Raw genomic sequence first — 13049 nt, 5'->3', positions numbered from 1 at the left:
CCTCATCTGTCACCCCGACTCCTGGTCACCACACTGTGAGGGGGATTACAGCCAGCACTGTGACCAGTGACCGGTTACATCACCCCTCATCTGTCACCCTGACTCCTGGTCACCACACTGTGAGGGGGATTACTGCCAGCACTGTGATAAGTGACCGGTTACCTCACCCCTCATCTGTCACCCCGACTCCTGGTCACCACACTGTGAGGGGATTACTGCCAGCACTGTGACAAGTGACCGGTTACCTCACCCCTCATCTTTCACCTCGACTCCTGGTCACCATACTGTGAGGGGGATTACTGCCAGCACCGTGACATGTGACCGGTTACCTCCCCCCTCATCTGTCACCCCGACTCCTGGTCACCACACTGTGAGGGGGATTACTGCAAGCACTGCGACCAGTGACCGGTTACCTCACCCCTCATCTGTCACCCTGACTCCTGGTCACCACACTGTGAGGGGGATTACTGCCAGCACTGTGACCAGTGACCGTTACCTCACCCCTGATCTGTCACCCCGACTCCTGGTCACCACACTGTGAGGGGATTACTGCCAGCACTGTGACAAGTGACCGGTTACCTCACCCCTCATCTGTCACCTCGACTCCTGGTCACCACACTGTGAGGGGGATTACTGCCAGCACCGTGACATGTGACCGGTTACCTCACCCCTCATCTGTCACCCCGACTCCTGGTCACCACACTGTGAGGGGATTACTGCCAGCACTGTGACAAGTGACCGGTTACCTCACCCCTCATCTGTCACCCTGACTCCTGGTCACCACACTGTGAGGGGGATTACTGCCAGCACTTTGACAAGTGACCGGTTAACTCACCCCTCATCTGTCACCCCGACTCCTGGTCACCACACTGAGGGGGATTACTGCCAGCACTGTGACTAGTGACCGGTTACCTCACCCCTCATCTGTCACCCCGACTCCTGATCACCACACTGTGAGGGGAGTACTGCCAGCACAGTGACAAGTGACCGGTTACCTCACCCCTCATCTGTCACCCCGACTCCTGATCACCACAGTGTGAGGGGATTACTGCCAGCACTGTGATTAGTGACCGGTTACCTCACCCCTCATCTGTCACCCCGACTCCTGGTCACCACACTGTGAGGGGGATTACTGCCAGCACTGTGACAAGTGACCGGTTACCTCACCCCTCATCTGTCACCCCGACTCCTGGTCACCACACTGTGAGGGGGATTACTGCCAGTCCTGTGACAAGTGACCGGTTACCTCACCCCTCATCTGTCACCCAGACTCCTGGTCACCACACTGTGAGGGGGATTACTGCCAGCACTGTGACAAGTGACCGGTTACCTCACCCCTCATCTGTCACCTCGACTCCTGGTCACCACACTGTGAGGGGGATTACTGCCAGCACTGTGACTGGTTACCTCACCCCTCATCTGTCACCCCGACTCCTGGTCACCACACTGTGAGGGGGATTACTGCCCGCACTGTGACAAGTGACCGGTTACCTCACTCCTCATCTGTCACCCAGACTCCTGGTCACCACACTGTGAGGAGAATTACTGCCAGCCCTGTGACAAGTGACCAGTTACCTCACCCCTCATCTGTCACCCCGACTCCTGATCACCACACTGTGAGGGGATTACTGCCAGCACTGTGACAAGTGACCGGTTACCTCACCCCTCATCTGTCACCCCGACTCCTGGTCACCACACTGTGAGGAGAATTACTGCCAGCCCTGTGACAAGTGACCGGTTACCTCACCCCTCATCTGTCACCCCGACTCCTGGTCACCACACTGTGAGGGGGATTACTGCCAGCACTGTGACAAGTGACCGGTTACCTCACCCCTCATCTGTCACCCAGACTCCTGGTCACCACACTGTGAGGGGGATTACTGCCAGCACTGTGACAAGTGACCGGTTACCTCACCCCTCATCTGTCACCCAGACTCCTGGTCACCACACTGTGAGGGGGATTACTGCCAGCACTGTGACAAGTGACAGGTTACCTCACCCCTCATCTGTCACCCCGACTCCTGGTCACCACACTGTGAGGGGGATTACTGCCCGCACTGTGACAAGTGACCGGTTACCTCACTCCTCATCTGTCACCCAGACTTCTGGTCACCACACTGTGAGGAGAATTACTGCCAGCCCTGTGACAAGTGACCAGTTACCTCACCCCTCATCTGTCACCCCGACTCCTGGTCACCACACTGTGAGGGGGATTACTGCCAGCACTGTGATAAGTGACCGGTTACCTCACCCCTCATCTGTCACCCCGACTCCTGGTCACCACACTGTGAGGGGATTACTGCCAGCACTGTGACCGGTTACCTCACCCCTCATCTGTCACCTCGACTCCTGGTCACCACACTGTGAGGGGGATTACTGCCAGCACTGTGACTAGTGACTGGTTACCTCACCCCTCATCTGTCACCCCGACTCCTGATCACCACAGTGTGAGGGGATTACTGCCAGCACTGTGATTAGTGACCGGTTACCTCACCCCTCATCTGTCACCCCGACTCCTGGTCACCACACTGTGAGGGGGATTACTGCCAGCACTGTGACAAGTGACCGGTTACCTCACCCCTCATCTGTCACCCCGACTCCTGGTCACCACACTGTGAGGAGAATTACTGCCAGCCCTGTGACAAGTGACCGGTTACCTCACCCCTCATCTGTCACCAAGACCCCTGGTCACCACACTGTGAGGGGGATTACTGCCAGCCCTGTGACAAGTGACCGGTTACCTCACCCCTCATCTGTCACCCAGACTCCTGGTCACCACACTGTGAGGGGGATTACTGCCAGCACTGTGACAAGTGACCGGTTACCTCACCCCTCATCTGTCACCTCGACTCCTGGTCACCACACTGTGAGGGGGATTACTGCCAGCACTGTGACTAGTGACTGGTTACCTCACCCCTCATCTGTCACCCCGACTCCTGGTCACCACACTGTGAGGAGAATTACTGTCAGCCCTGTGACAAGTGACCGGTTACCTCACCCCTCATCTGTCACCCTGACTCCTGGTCACCACACTGTGAGGGGGATTACTGCCAGCACTGTGATAAGTGACCGGTTACCTCACCCCTCATCTGTCACCCCGACTCCTGGTCACCACACTGTGAGGGGATAACTGCCAGCGCTGTGACAAGTGACTGGTTACCTCACCCCTCATCTGTCACCTCGACTCCTGGTCACCACACTGTGAGGGGGATTACTGCCAGCACCGTGACATGTGACCGGTTACCTCACCCCTCATCTTTCACCCCGACTCCTGGTCACCACACTGTGAGCGGATAACTGCCAGCGCTGTGACAAGTGACCGGTTACCTCACCCCTCATCTGTCACCTCGACTCCTGGTCACCACACTGTGAGGGGGATTACTGCCAGCACCGTGACATGTGACCGGTTACCTCACCCCTCATCTGTCACCCCGACTCCTGGTCACCACACTGTGAGGGGGATTACTGCCAGCACTGTGACCAGTGACCGGTTACCTCACCCCTCATCTGTCACCCTGACTCCTGGTCACCACACTGTGAGGGGGATTACTGCCAGCACTGTGACCAGTGACCGTTACCTCACCCCTCATCTGTCACCCCGACTCCTGGTCACCACACTGTGAGGGGATTACTGCCAGCACTGTGATAAGTGACCGGTTTCCTCACCCCTCATCTGTCACCATGACTCCTGGTCACCACACTGTGAGGGGGATTACTGCCAGCACTTTGACAAGTAGAAAAGTGTATTCGGCTCAGTAGGTCAATTTTCGTAGGCGATTTTTTTCAAAGTGTGTGAACAAAATTTTTAAAATGTCATACACTTTGCTGCTACTGTAAATATACCACAGATTTTCCATGGAAAGGGTCCGCATTGAAAATCTGAAGCAAATCTGCCCTGTGTGAACATGTCTTAGTAGTAAAAAACCCAAGGCACAGCTGCAAGTCTTTATTAGGTTCTGCACTGGCCTGATAACTTGTTTTGGGCCGATTGTGAGACAGAGGGAGCCCCTTTCTTCTTTCTGGCCATATAGATGTCTCTGGCAGCACTGAGAAAGACAATTACCAGAATTGGATTTATAATGATGGCTGCAGCAGTCTGTCAGCTGTTTCGAACAGCCGGAATGTGCACCTTATGGACCTGGCTCAGCCCCAGAGCCTGTTCCATACTCTCCCAAGAGAGAATTAATCCTGCCATTTCCACTGCCTTCATTACACAAGTAGAATAATATAATAAGACTGAAGACAACAGCTTCTCAACCTTCTACAGATTGTAAGGTCACTGCTAGTTTCTGCCGCCCTTATGCGGTACCGGGCAGCTGCAGGCATCTCTGCTCTCCCTGTCTGCTTTTGTCCAGCACTGAGAGGGTTAACCAATACTGAGAGGGTTAACTTGGCTCTCAGCTCACATGAGGGGTTTAATTAGTCATTACTCCCCTATTTATGCTGAGCTGATGCACTTCCTGGTTGCCTCTGAAATGGTGTTTGTTAGTTCCTGACAGTTGGCTTTCTTTGGTTACTCTGTTCTGTCTTAGTTCCATGTTTGCAGTCTGATCTGTGTATTATCTGCTTCTCTGTGTGGTCTGTTTCAAGCCTTCTGTTCTGTCTGAGGCTTATTGCATATCAGATCTGTTTGTACATTTATTTTCTGTCAGTTCCCATTCTTGTGTATGGTTACCCTTGCTCTGTTCTTCATCTGTATGCTTCTCTGTCTGCTGCCAGTTCCATCGGAATTCCTGTTCTTATGTCAGTAATTTTGCTCCGGACCCCTCTGTCTGGTTCTTTAGGTTTAGAAGTTCCATCTGGTACCGACTTTTACCCCATCAGGAATAGTCAGACCCAAGGTTCCAATGCAGGGCCACCCTTATTGGGGCGATCACCTTGCTTATAGGTAGGGCTCTTCCATTTCCTCCATAGCTAAGGGTCAGTCTCCCTTTTCTTGTCTACAGTCCGTCTATCTAAGGAGTCAGCTCCCAACCACTCCAGGACTGGCCTCGGCCGAGTTGGTTGGCTCAGTGGATCCATATTCCCATTAATCTATAACACAGATCAGAGGGACATCTCAATCTACCTGTGGAAAAAGAAGGTGGGGGCATTTTTATAGTGTTCATCTCTTAGTGTATTGAACTGGAGGAAAGTGTGATCAACACACAGCTAGATGATAGTGAAACATACGAATTGCTGAATAGTAACCCTACGTTGAGGTTCCAGAAGGAACTATTGAGAGTACTTGATGAAGCATGCCAATTGGGTACTATTGACCAAAAATTGAGTGAGTTTCTTTTTGTTACACACCCTGTTACATCTGTAATTTACATGTTGCCCAAGATGCATAAAAATCTGTACCAATCACCTGGCCGGCCCATCATTTCAGGTAGAGGGTCATTGTATAGCAACGTGTCGAAATTCCTGGATAAAGTGCTTAGAGGATATGTAATTGGTGCTAAGTCATATGTTAAGGATACTACGGACTTCTTGTTGATGTTTTGCCTGAAGCTATACTTGGTACCTTCGATGTAGTTGCATTGTATACAAACATACAGCATGAGGCTGGATTGGAGGCTGTGTGTTCTTTTCTGACCATCTCTGATCTTGATAATGGGAAAGTGATGCTGATATTGACGCTGTTGGGGATTATTCTCCAGAACAACTATTTCATGTATGGTGATTCATAGTATAGACAACGTCGGGGAACCGCGATGGGTTCGAACGTGGCCCTGACGTACGCTAATCTGTACATGGTACATATAGAGGAGTCACGCATTTACACATCCCCCTTTTGGTCAAAATTACGCTTATGGGTGCGTTATATAGATGATATATTCATCATTTGGGATGGTACAGAAGCAGATCTTCAGATGTTTCATCAGGAACTTAATAGTATCCTCCCGGACCTCAAATTTACCCTCACGAGCTCAAAGGAGCAGGTTCAATTTCTGGACGTGATGGTGTATAAAAACGGTGGTAGATTGTGGACGGACCTGTACAAAAGAAACAGAGAAACAGTTTGCTGTTATACAGCAAATGCTACCCCATTGGCCGCCTGCAGATGGGCGGGCCGGATCCGGCGGCGAGAATTCTCGCAGCGGGACCCGACCCCAGCGCCTGCAGGCAGGAGCGCGTACTCACCCGCGCCTGGCGGCCCCCGGCTCTTTCATGTGCCGGCTGCCGGGCAGCCGGCGCATGCTCAGACCGGAGCCGGCGGCCAGGTGAGTGACGTTTCTGTGCGAGGCTCTGTGAGCCCCGCACAGAAATAGGACATGCCGCGGTTTGTTTGCCGCGCGACATTTCAGGCGGCCAAACCGCGGCCGTTGGCATAGGAGTGCGTATTGTAATGCACTCCTATGCAGGCTTTCAGTGGCGGAAATCCTGCAGATAATCCCGCCGCGGGATTTCCGCCCGTGTGCAGGCGGCCATTAGAGGCAGATTTACTTGCAGTACCTCCTATGTTATTTATGTTATTTCATGCCCATGTGGGCTGTTGTATGTTGGAGAAACCACGACAGAATGTAGAATATCAAAACATTAAAGTACGATACGTACAGAGAGGAAAGATGTTCCAGTAGCCAAACATTTTCTTGAACACCATTATGCCATCAGCCAGCTCAGATTCCAAATTATAGATTGTAAGCCTCCCAATAACAGGGGTGGTGACAGAGAGAGGAGACTGAGATTTAAAGAGGCGCGATGGATTTTAGAGCTGGATACTTTGCAACTTAGCAGTTTAAATCTGGAGTATAATCCATTGCCTTTTGTATAGTTGGTTCCTGTCCTTTGTCATTTTTCTGATTTTATATTTTCTTTCCCACAGATTTCGAACTGCTGCATCTGCTGGGTCCACAACCTGATCCACTCTGATGATAGTTTTCTTTCTAATGCTCCTCCCTACTACCCTGTTTCCCCGAAAATAAGACGCGTCTTATATCAATTTTTGCTCCCAAATATGCGCTACGTCTTATTTTCAGGGGGTGTCTTATTTTTCAATGAAGAAGAATTCCTATTTACTGTTTAACAAAAAAAATGAACATTTATTACCGTATATACTGCACAGTACCGTAGTTGTCACCACAAACCAATATAGCTAGACAAACTGTGAAAACAAAGCAAAAATTACTCAATGACAGTCATGTCATCATTTTCTGGCACAGAAAATTTGCCTGACTCACATACAGGGCCACAAAAAATAAAAGCTGTAAAGTACCTGGCTCCCACACACTGTCTGGAGACTGTAATGCTCACCCCCTAAGGCTGGAAATACACTCTGTGAGAACCCAGCCTTAAGAATCACACATATGGTTGCCTGACTCACACACAGAGCCATAAAATAAGGGCTGTATTTAGTAACGTACCTGTCTGCAGACAGAATTTCCTGGACCATTTGTAAGCAGGGATGGTATTGCAGCTTCCGGCCACCAGGGGGAGCTTATCACAGCAGATGTGTACAGCAGCAACAGAACGACAGTATGGACTTTTCCAGCCAGCAAGGGGAGCTCCCAACAGCACACTCGTACAGCACAGGAGAAGGTAGGAGACAACGAGGATGGCAGAAGGGGGACAGGCCTCTCGACTTGCCTGCACACTTTAGTATGCCTTATTATCGGGGTGTGCCTTATATTTGCGATTTCTGCAAATTTCTTAATGTGTCTTACTTTCGGGGGTGCCTTATTTTCGGGGAAACACGGTATGTATGCTCAGCGAAAGATTTCTAGCCACTTGTCTATGTATTGAACGTTTTTGAGTGAGGGGTCTTTTGTATGTACAAGGTGCTTTTTAACATCTAGTATGATGGCAGACAGCAGTTTAATGAATAGAAATTATTCTATTTATGTATATTAGGTGCCATGTGATAGTGATGTAACGAATATAGATTTTTCTTCTGCATATCATGACCTGTTCTCTATATCTGTTACAATATGTACCAGTGAGATGTAGATATTCTGCTGTGCCCTGGGATATATATGGAGTAAATAGCAGTCATTTGTTTATGTGACCTCTGTTTTGGATTATGGGCGGAGAGGACGCTGGGGTTCCCATGACTACAATGCTCTTTTGAAGAGGAGGGTGCGCAGAAGAGATTGCCTTGTACAACTCACGCGAGAGTTCAGAGCACTCGCGCATGCGCGTTTGAGGATTCGGAATGCCGAGAACGGGGCTGTACTGTTTACAGCGTTGCTATGGAGGAGCTGTTGCGCAGGCCAGTGATGTGATCGGACACCATTCCTGATGTACCTCATTGTTCCTGGTGGTCGTCATGGTGGATCTAGAGAGGTTGTGGGACAGCACCTGCGGCGGTGAGGTATTCAATTATCTATAGCTGTATGTGGGAGTGTTTTATTAGATTTGTGTTAGATGATTGGTGGAGGTTTGTTATATATGGTATGTGTATGTGATTTGTGCCATTGACTTGAAAAAGACCCCTGCGTGGGTTGAAACCTTGCATTTTAACATGATATGGAGTAAATAAAGAAGCATCTGCCGACACATAGGGATAGAGACCACTGTACTCCCTTCCAGAGCCTAGAGGGTGCTAGCCAACAGTTTAGGGATCTCTTCACCCAGCTTGGCAACTTACATTTTTTATCCAAGGAGGACTGATTTTTTGTTGTAGGACACTACAATGAAATTTCGCCCATGGTACCGTAGGTAGGCAGGCTGTCATCTGCCCTAAGACCCTCATTGCCTCTCTAATGGAGACATAATTTTTCCTCTTAAATCTGTGTATTGAAAGACTAATATCCAAGATTTTTGGCTCTGATAGAAACGAATAACCCCTTACGGAATCTAAGAGTACCCCCAGAAAGACTTTTCTGGTATCAGGGTTAAGACTGGATTTCTCATGATTAATGACCCAACCCAGATAAGTAAGGAGATTAGGTGTCTGCTCTAAATGGGACTGCATAGAATCCACGTTCTTAGCAATTAACAGAAAATCATCCTGATATGGAATAATGTTAATGCCTCTCTCTCGTAGGAACCTGATTGGTGCAATCATAACTTTAGAAAATACCCTAGGGGCAGAAGAATTGCCAAAAGGTAAAAAAATAAATTGAAAGTGCAAAACAACCCTATTTATCCGAACAGTGAATCTAAGATACTTTTGTGAAGCTGCGTGGATAGGTATATGATAGTAGGCATCCCTCAGGTCCACTATACACATAACATAAGAGGGTCATATAAACAGAATCGGGACCCCCCAGTTGCGTGCCATTCTTGATCTCAAAGGGAGTGGACAATCTTGCAGAGAGGGCGCGATATAATGCCATAATCCAGGAGAGCACCCTAGGCCCAAGCCCCAATTTTATAAGAGTCGTCTCCAGGAATCTCCAACTGCTCCTGTCAAATGCTTTCTCTGTGTCGGTAGACAACAGACAAAGCGAATTTTTCATTCTGCGTGCCCTTGCTATTAGAGATAAAGTTTTAATGGTGTTGTCCTGTGCCTCCCTGCCCAGGACGAAGCCTAACTGGTCTCTATGTATAAGATGCAGGACCAAGAGATTCAATCAATTTGCCAGCATTTTGGAAAATATTTTTAGATCACAGTAAATACGTGAGATTGGGCTGTAATTTCCACACAACAGGGGTGTCCGTACCTGGCTTTGGTATTAGCACGATTTGTGCCTGGAGGGCCTGAGGAGGGAAGGGGCAGCCCCGTGAAATGGCATTAAAAGACTGCAGGAGCAAATCCGAAACCAAGCTCCCACATGTGTTATAGAATGTGGAGGAGTACTGGGCATCCTGGTCCAGATATTCGGCTATTGCCTGTTTGCTCTGGCTCTCTGGTGTTCCCAAGGGTTCCAGGATATTGTAGAGTTTAGAGTAAAATGAGCAGAATTCTTCCAGAATCTCTTGCGGGGAGCGTGCCTGCCTACCCCCAGAATTGTTTATTGAGTGTATATGAGGGTGAGCTATACTAGGGTGGAGTGCCCTGGTCAGCCACCTGCCACTCTTTATCACCGTACTCATAATATCCATCTCTCAACTTGTCCCTTCGACAGAGGGCTTTCTGATCCAGAATTTCTAAAATTTTGTGTCGTAATTCCGAGATTTTAGCTTTGAAAGTGGCAGCTGGTTGAGATTTATTAGTTGTTTCTCTATCACTGAGTGTTACCATGCAGGGCGGCGCAGGGTCCCGCGGTCAGCGCGCGCCACCCCGGCGTCGGCTCCGGCGTCCTGGAGCCCTGACGTCGGGGCCCTCCCGGTGACGTGGAATGGCTGGTGTGCTGCGGCGTGGGCGTGTCCGCCCGTAGGGCACCGCCCGCACTCCTCCACCTCTCTTGTGCAGTAGTGGGGGAGCTGACTCCTCCCACTCTCCACCCGGGGCGGAGTCTTTCGTTTATAAGGCTGGCAGTGACCTGAGCTCACTGCCAGTTATTGGTTCTGCTTGCACCTAGTCAGCCTGTTTCAGTCAGTACTAGTTGCTAGTCAGCCTCCTTCTAGTTTGCCTGTCAGCTTCCATCTCCAGCCTTGCTTTGCCTTGTAAGTCCTGTTGGTCTTTTGCATCTGCCTCTCTGTCGGCACTCTGTCCCCCCATCAGTTAGTTTCTTCTTGTCAGTCGCCAGGTCCCTAGCCAGCGCAGGGACCGCTGTCCAGTTGTCCGCCTGAGGTTAGCCAGGGCCGAGGCAAGTAGGCAGGGACAGTGGGGTGCGGGAAGTTCAGGGCACCCCACCTGGCGCTCGGGGGGTCAGAGTGCCGTAACATAATAACTGGCCCTTTAAACTGTTTTTTCCATGGAGGCGATCAGCTCCCTTGCGAGCCAGCTGCAAGCCCTGGTGCCGGTGGTCCAGGACTTATCCGCTCGCATGGCAGCCCAGGAGCAGCGGGGGTTGTCGCAGGGGCCGGACGCCTCAACCAGTCCCAAACCCAAGTGCCCTCTTCCCGAGGTGTTCTCTGGGGAGAGGAACAAGTTTTTCGTTTTCCAACAGGCGTGTCGCTTGTTTTTTTGGATGCGTCCCCGTTCTTCCGGGTCGGAGGCTCGGGCTGATAATGTCCCTGCTGTGGGGCTTTTTCCATCCCCGAGGGTTCCCCCTGCCTGCAGTCCGTAGACACATTTTTTCTGGAACTCGGGGGTATCTTCGACGAACCGGACAGAGCGGGGTTGGCGGTTTCCCGGCTGTTGGCGTTGCATCAGGGGTCGCTTAGTGTGGAGGATTATTGCTCCAACTTCAGACGCTATGCAAGTGATACTGCATGGAACCATAGCGCTCTGAAAGACGTTTTTCTGCAGGGCCTCTATGACGCGGTTAAAAACCTGTTAATTTCCCATCCCGCTCCCGGATCCTTAAAGGAGGCCATGGAGCTAGCGGTGAAGGCAGATAGGAGTCTCAGGGCTGGGAAGCAAGATAGACAGGCCCGTAGAGAGCGGGAGGTCGTTTGTCCGGTTCCCCCTTCATTACCAGTCTCTGTTCCCGAGCCTATGGAGGTGGACCCGCTGGACCCCAAGGAGTGACGCCAGATTCGTTTATTGCATCATCTCTGCCTCTACTGCGGGAAAGCTGGACATCGGGTGATAACCTGCCCCCTGAGGCCTCAGCGCCCACAGTCTGAACCGGCGGAAAGACTCCAAGTCCTAGGCGATAGCAGGGAGGATCGCCTAGGACTACAGGTACTTCCTAAACTTCTGGTACCTTGTCAGGTTAGATTCCGGAACTTCTCCTGCTCAGGGCAGGCGTTTATTGATTCCGGAGCCTCCGCTAACCTGATAAGCATGCGTTTTGTTAGACCCCTGATGGCTGAATTTGTGGCGCTGAAGACGCCAATTCGTTTTACTAGCATTGATGCTACCCCTCTTGCTACGGGCTTGGTACGATGGAGGACCCCAGTGTTACAGTTCACGGTGGGGGGTCGCCACTCGGAAGATCTATCATTCCTGGTAATGGAGAAAATGTCGGTAGACATGGTACTGGGGATGCCGTGGCTGGCGTTGCACAACCCCCAATTCGATTGGGCCACTAGGGAGTTGACCCAGTGGGGACCATCCTGCCATAGCCATCTTGCTCCCCTTCCTCTCTGCTCAGTTGATACCGCGCTCAGTCCCCGTGGTCTGACTTCCCTTCCTCCCCCGTCTGCCTGTCCTGCTGCTGATGTCGCCACCGATGTGCTGCAGGGGGGATGGAAGGAAGTGCAAAAGAATCTAGAAGTTGTGGGGTCTCGTATGCAGTTGCGTAGTGGGAAGAGTCTGTCTGTATCTGAGCCGTACAGGGTGGGACAGAAGGTGTACCGGTCCTCTGGAAATCTCAAAAGGAGGGTTCGCAGGGTGTTCCATAAGTCTTTATCGAAACCTTTTGTCCCTTCATCACTCTGCTGCACCAAAATTGTGGGGGCCACTGATTTATAAAATGTTATAGACTCCACAAGTCTTGCTCTCCAGATGGGTGCAGTGGAACCACAGAGGGTAAAACTTATTTTTACCACAACCTGAGTGACACCTTCAGGCGATGCCCTATATGTTGGATTTCTTTCTGGAGAGATTCAAGCAACGACCTCTATGATGACATAAATTGGGCAAAAAGGTTATACAGGTCCCCCTTGGTCAGGATAGCTCTCAGGTGCTCCCTCCAGTCCCAGTCATCTGTCTCTGGATCTCTGGCACGACTAGCTATTTGCCCTTTCATTGGTGTATGTGTACCTCTTTTAGCAAACTGCAGGGGTCTCTGGGAGGCTTTTTTGGTGTAAGTGTATTGATGGGATATAGGCCTATCTCTATCTGGTGCTGGGTCTCTCTCTGGAAGAGCAAGGCTGCTCCCCTCTGCTCTGTTTATATGGGAGGAGGCAGCATAACAGTCCATGAATGATGCTTGCTGCCCCTGCGCAGCTGTACGGCATTCTCCACCTCTTCCCCCCCCCCCTATTTCTCTGTGGGAGAGGAGAGGATCTAGGCGAGGCTGCCCACTCCTTCCCTGCCTTATGTGGTGTCTCAGGTGATGGCTCTAGTCTCTGTGGTGTCTGTTCCTTTCCCCTCCCTGCTACCTCCGCTTATGCCCCTGGTGGCCCATCCTCTCTAGAGAGAGGGGAGTTAGCCTGTCTCCGCTTCCCTGTACGTTGTGTGTCCATGG

This window comes from Eleutherodactylus coqui, chromosome 5 (assembly GCF_035609145.1).
Source record: "Eleutherodactylus coqui strain aEleCoq1 chromosome 5, aEleCoq1.hap1, whole genome shotgun sequence".
Lineage (NCBI taxonomy): Eukaryota > Metazoa > Chordata > Amphibia > Anura > Eleutherodactylidae > Eleutherodactylus > Eleutherodactylus coqui.
This window is presented reverse-complemented; position numbering follows the sequence as displayed.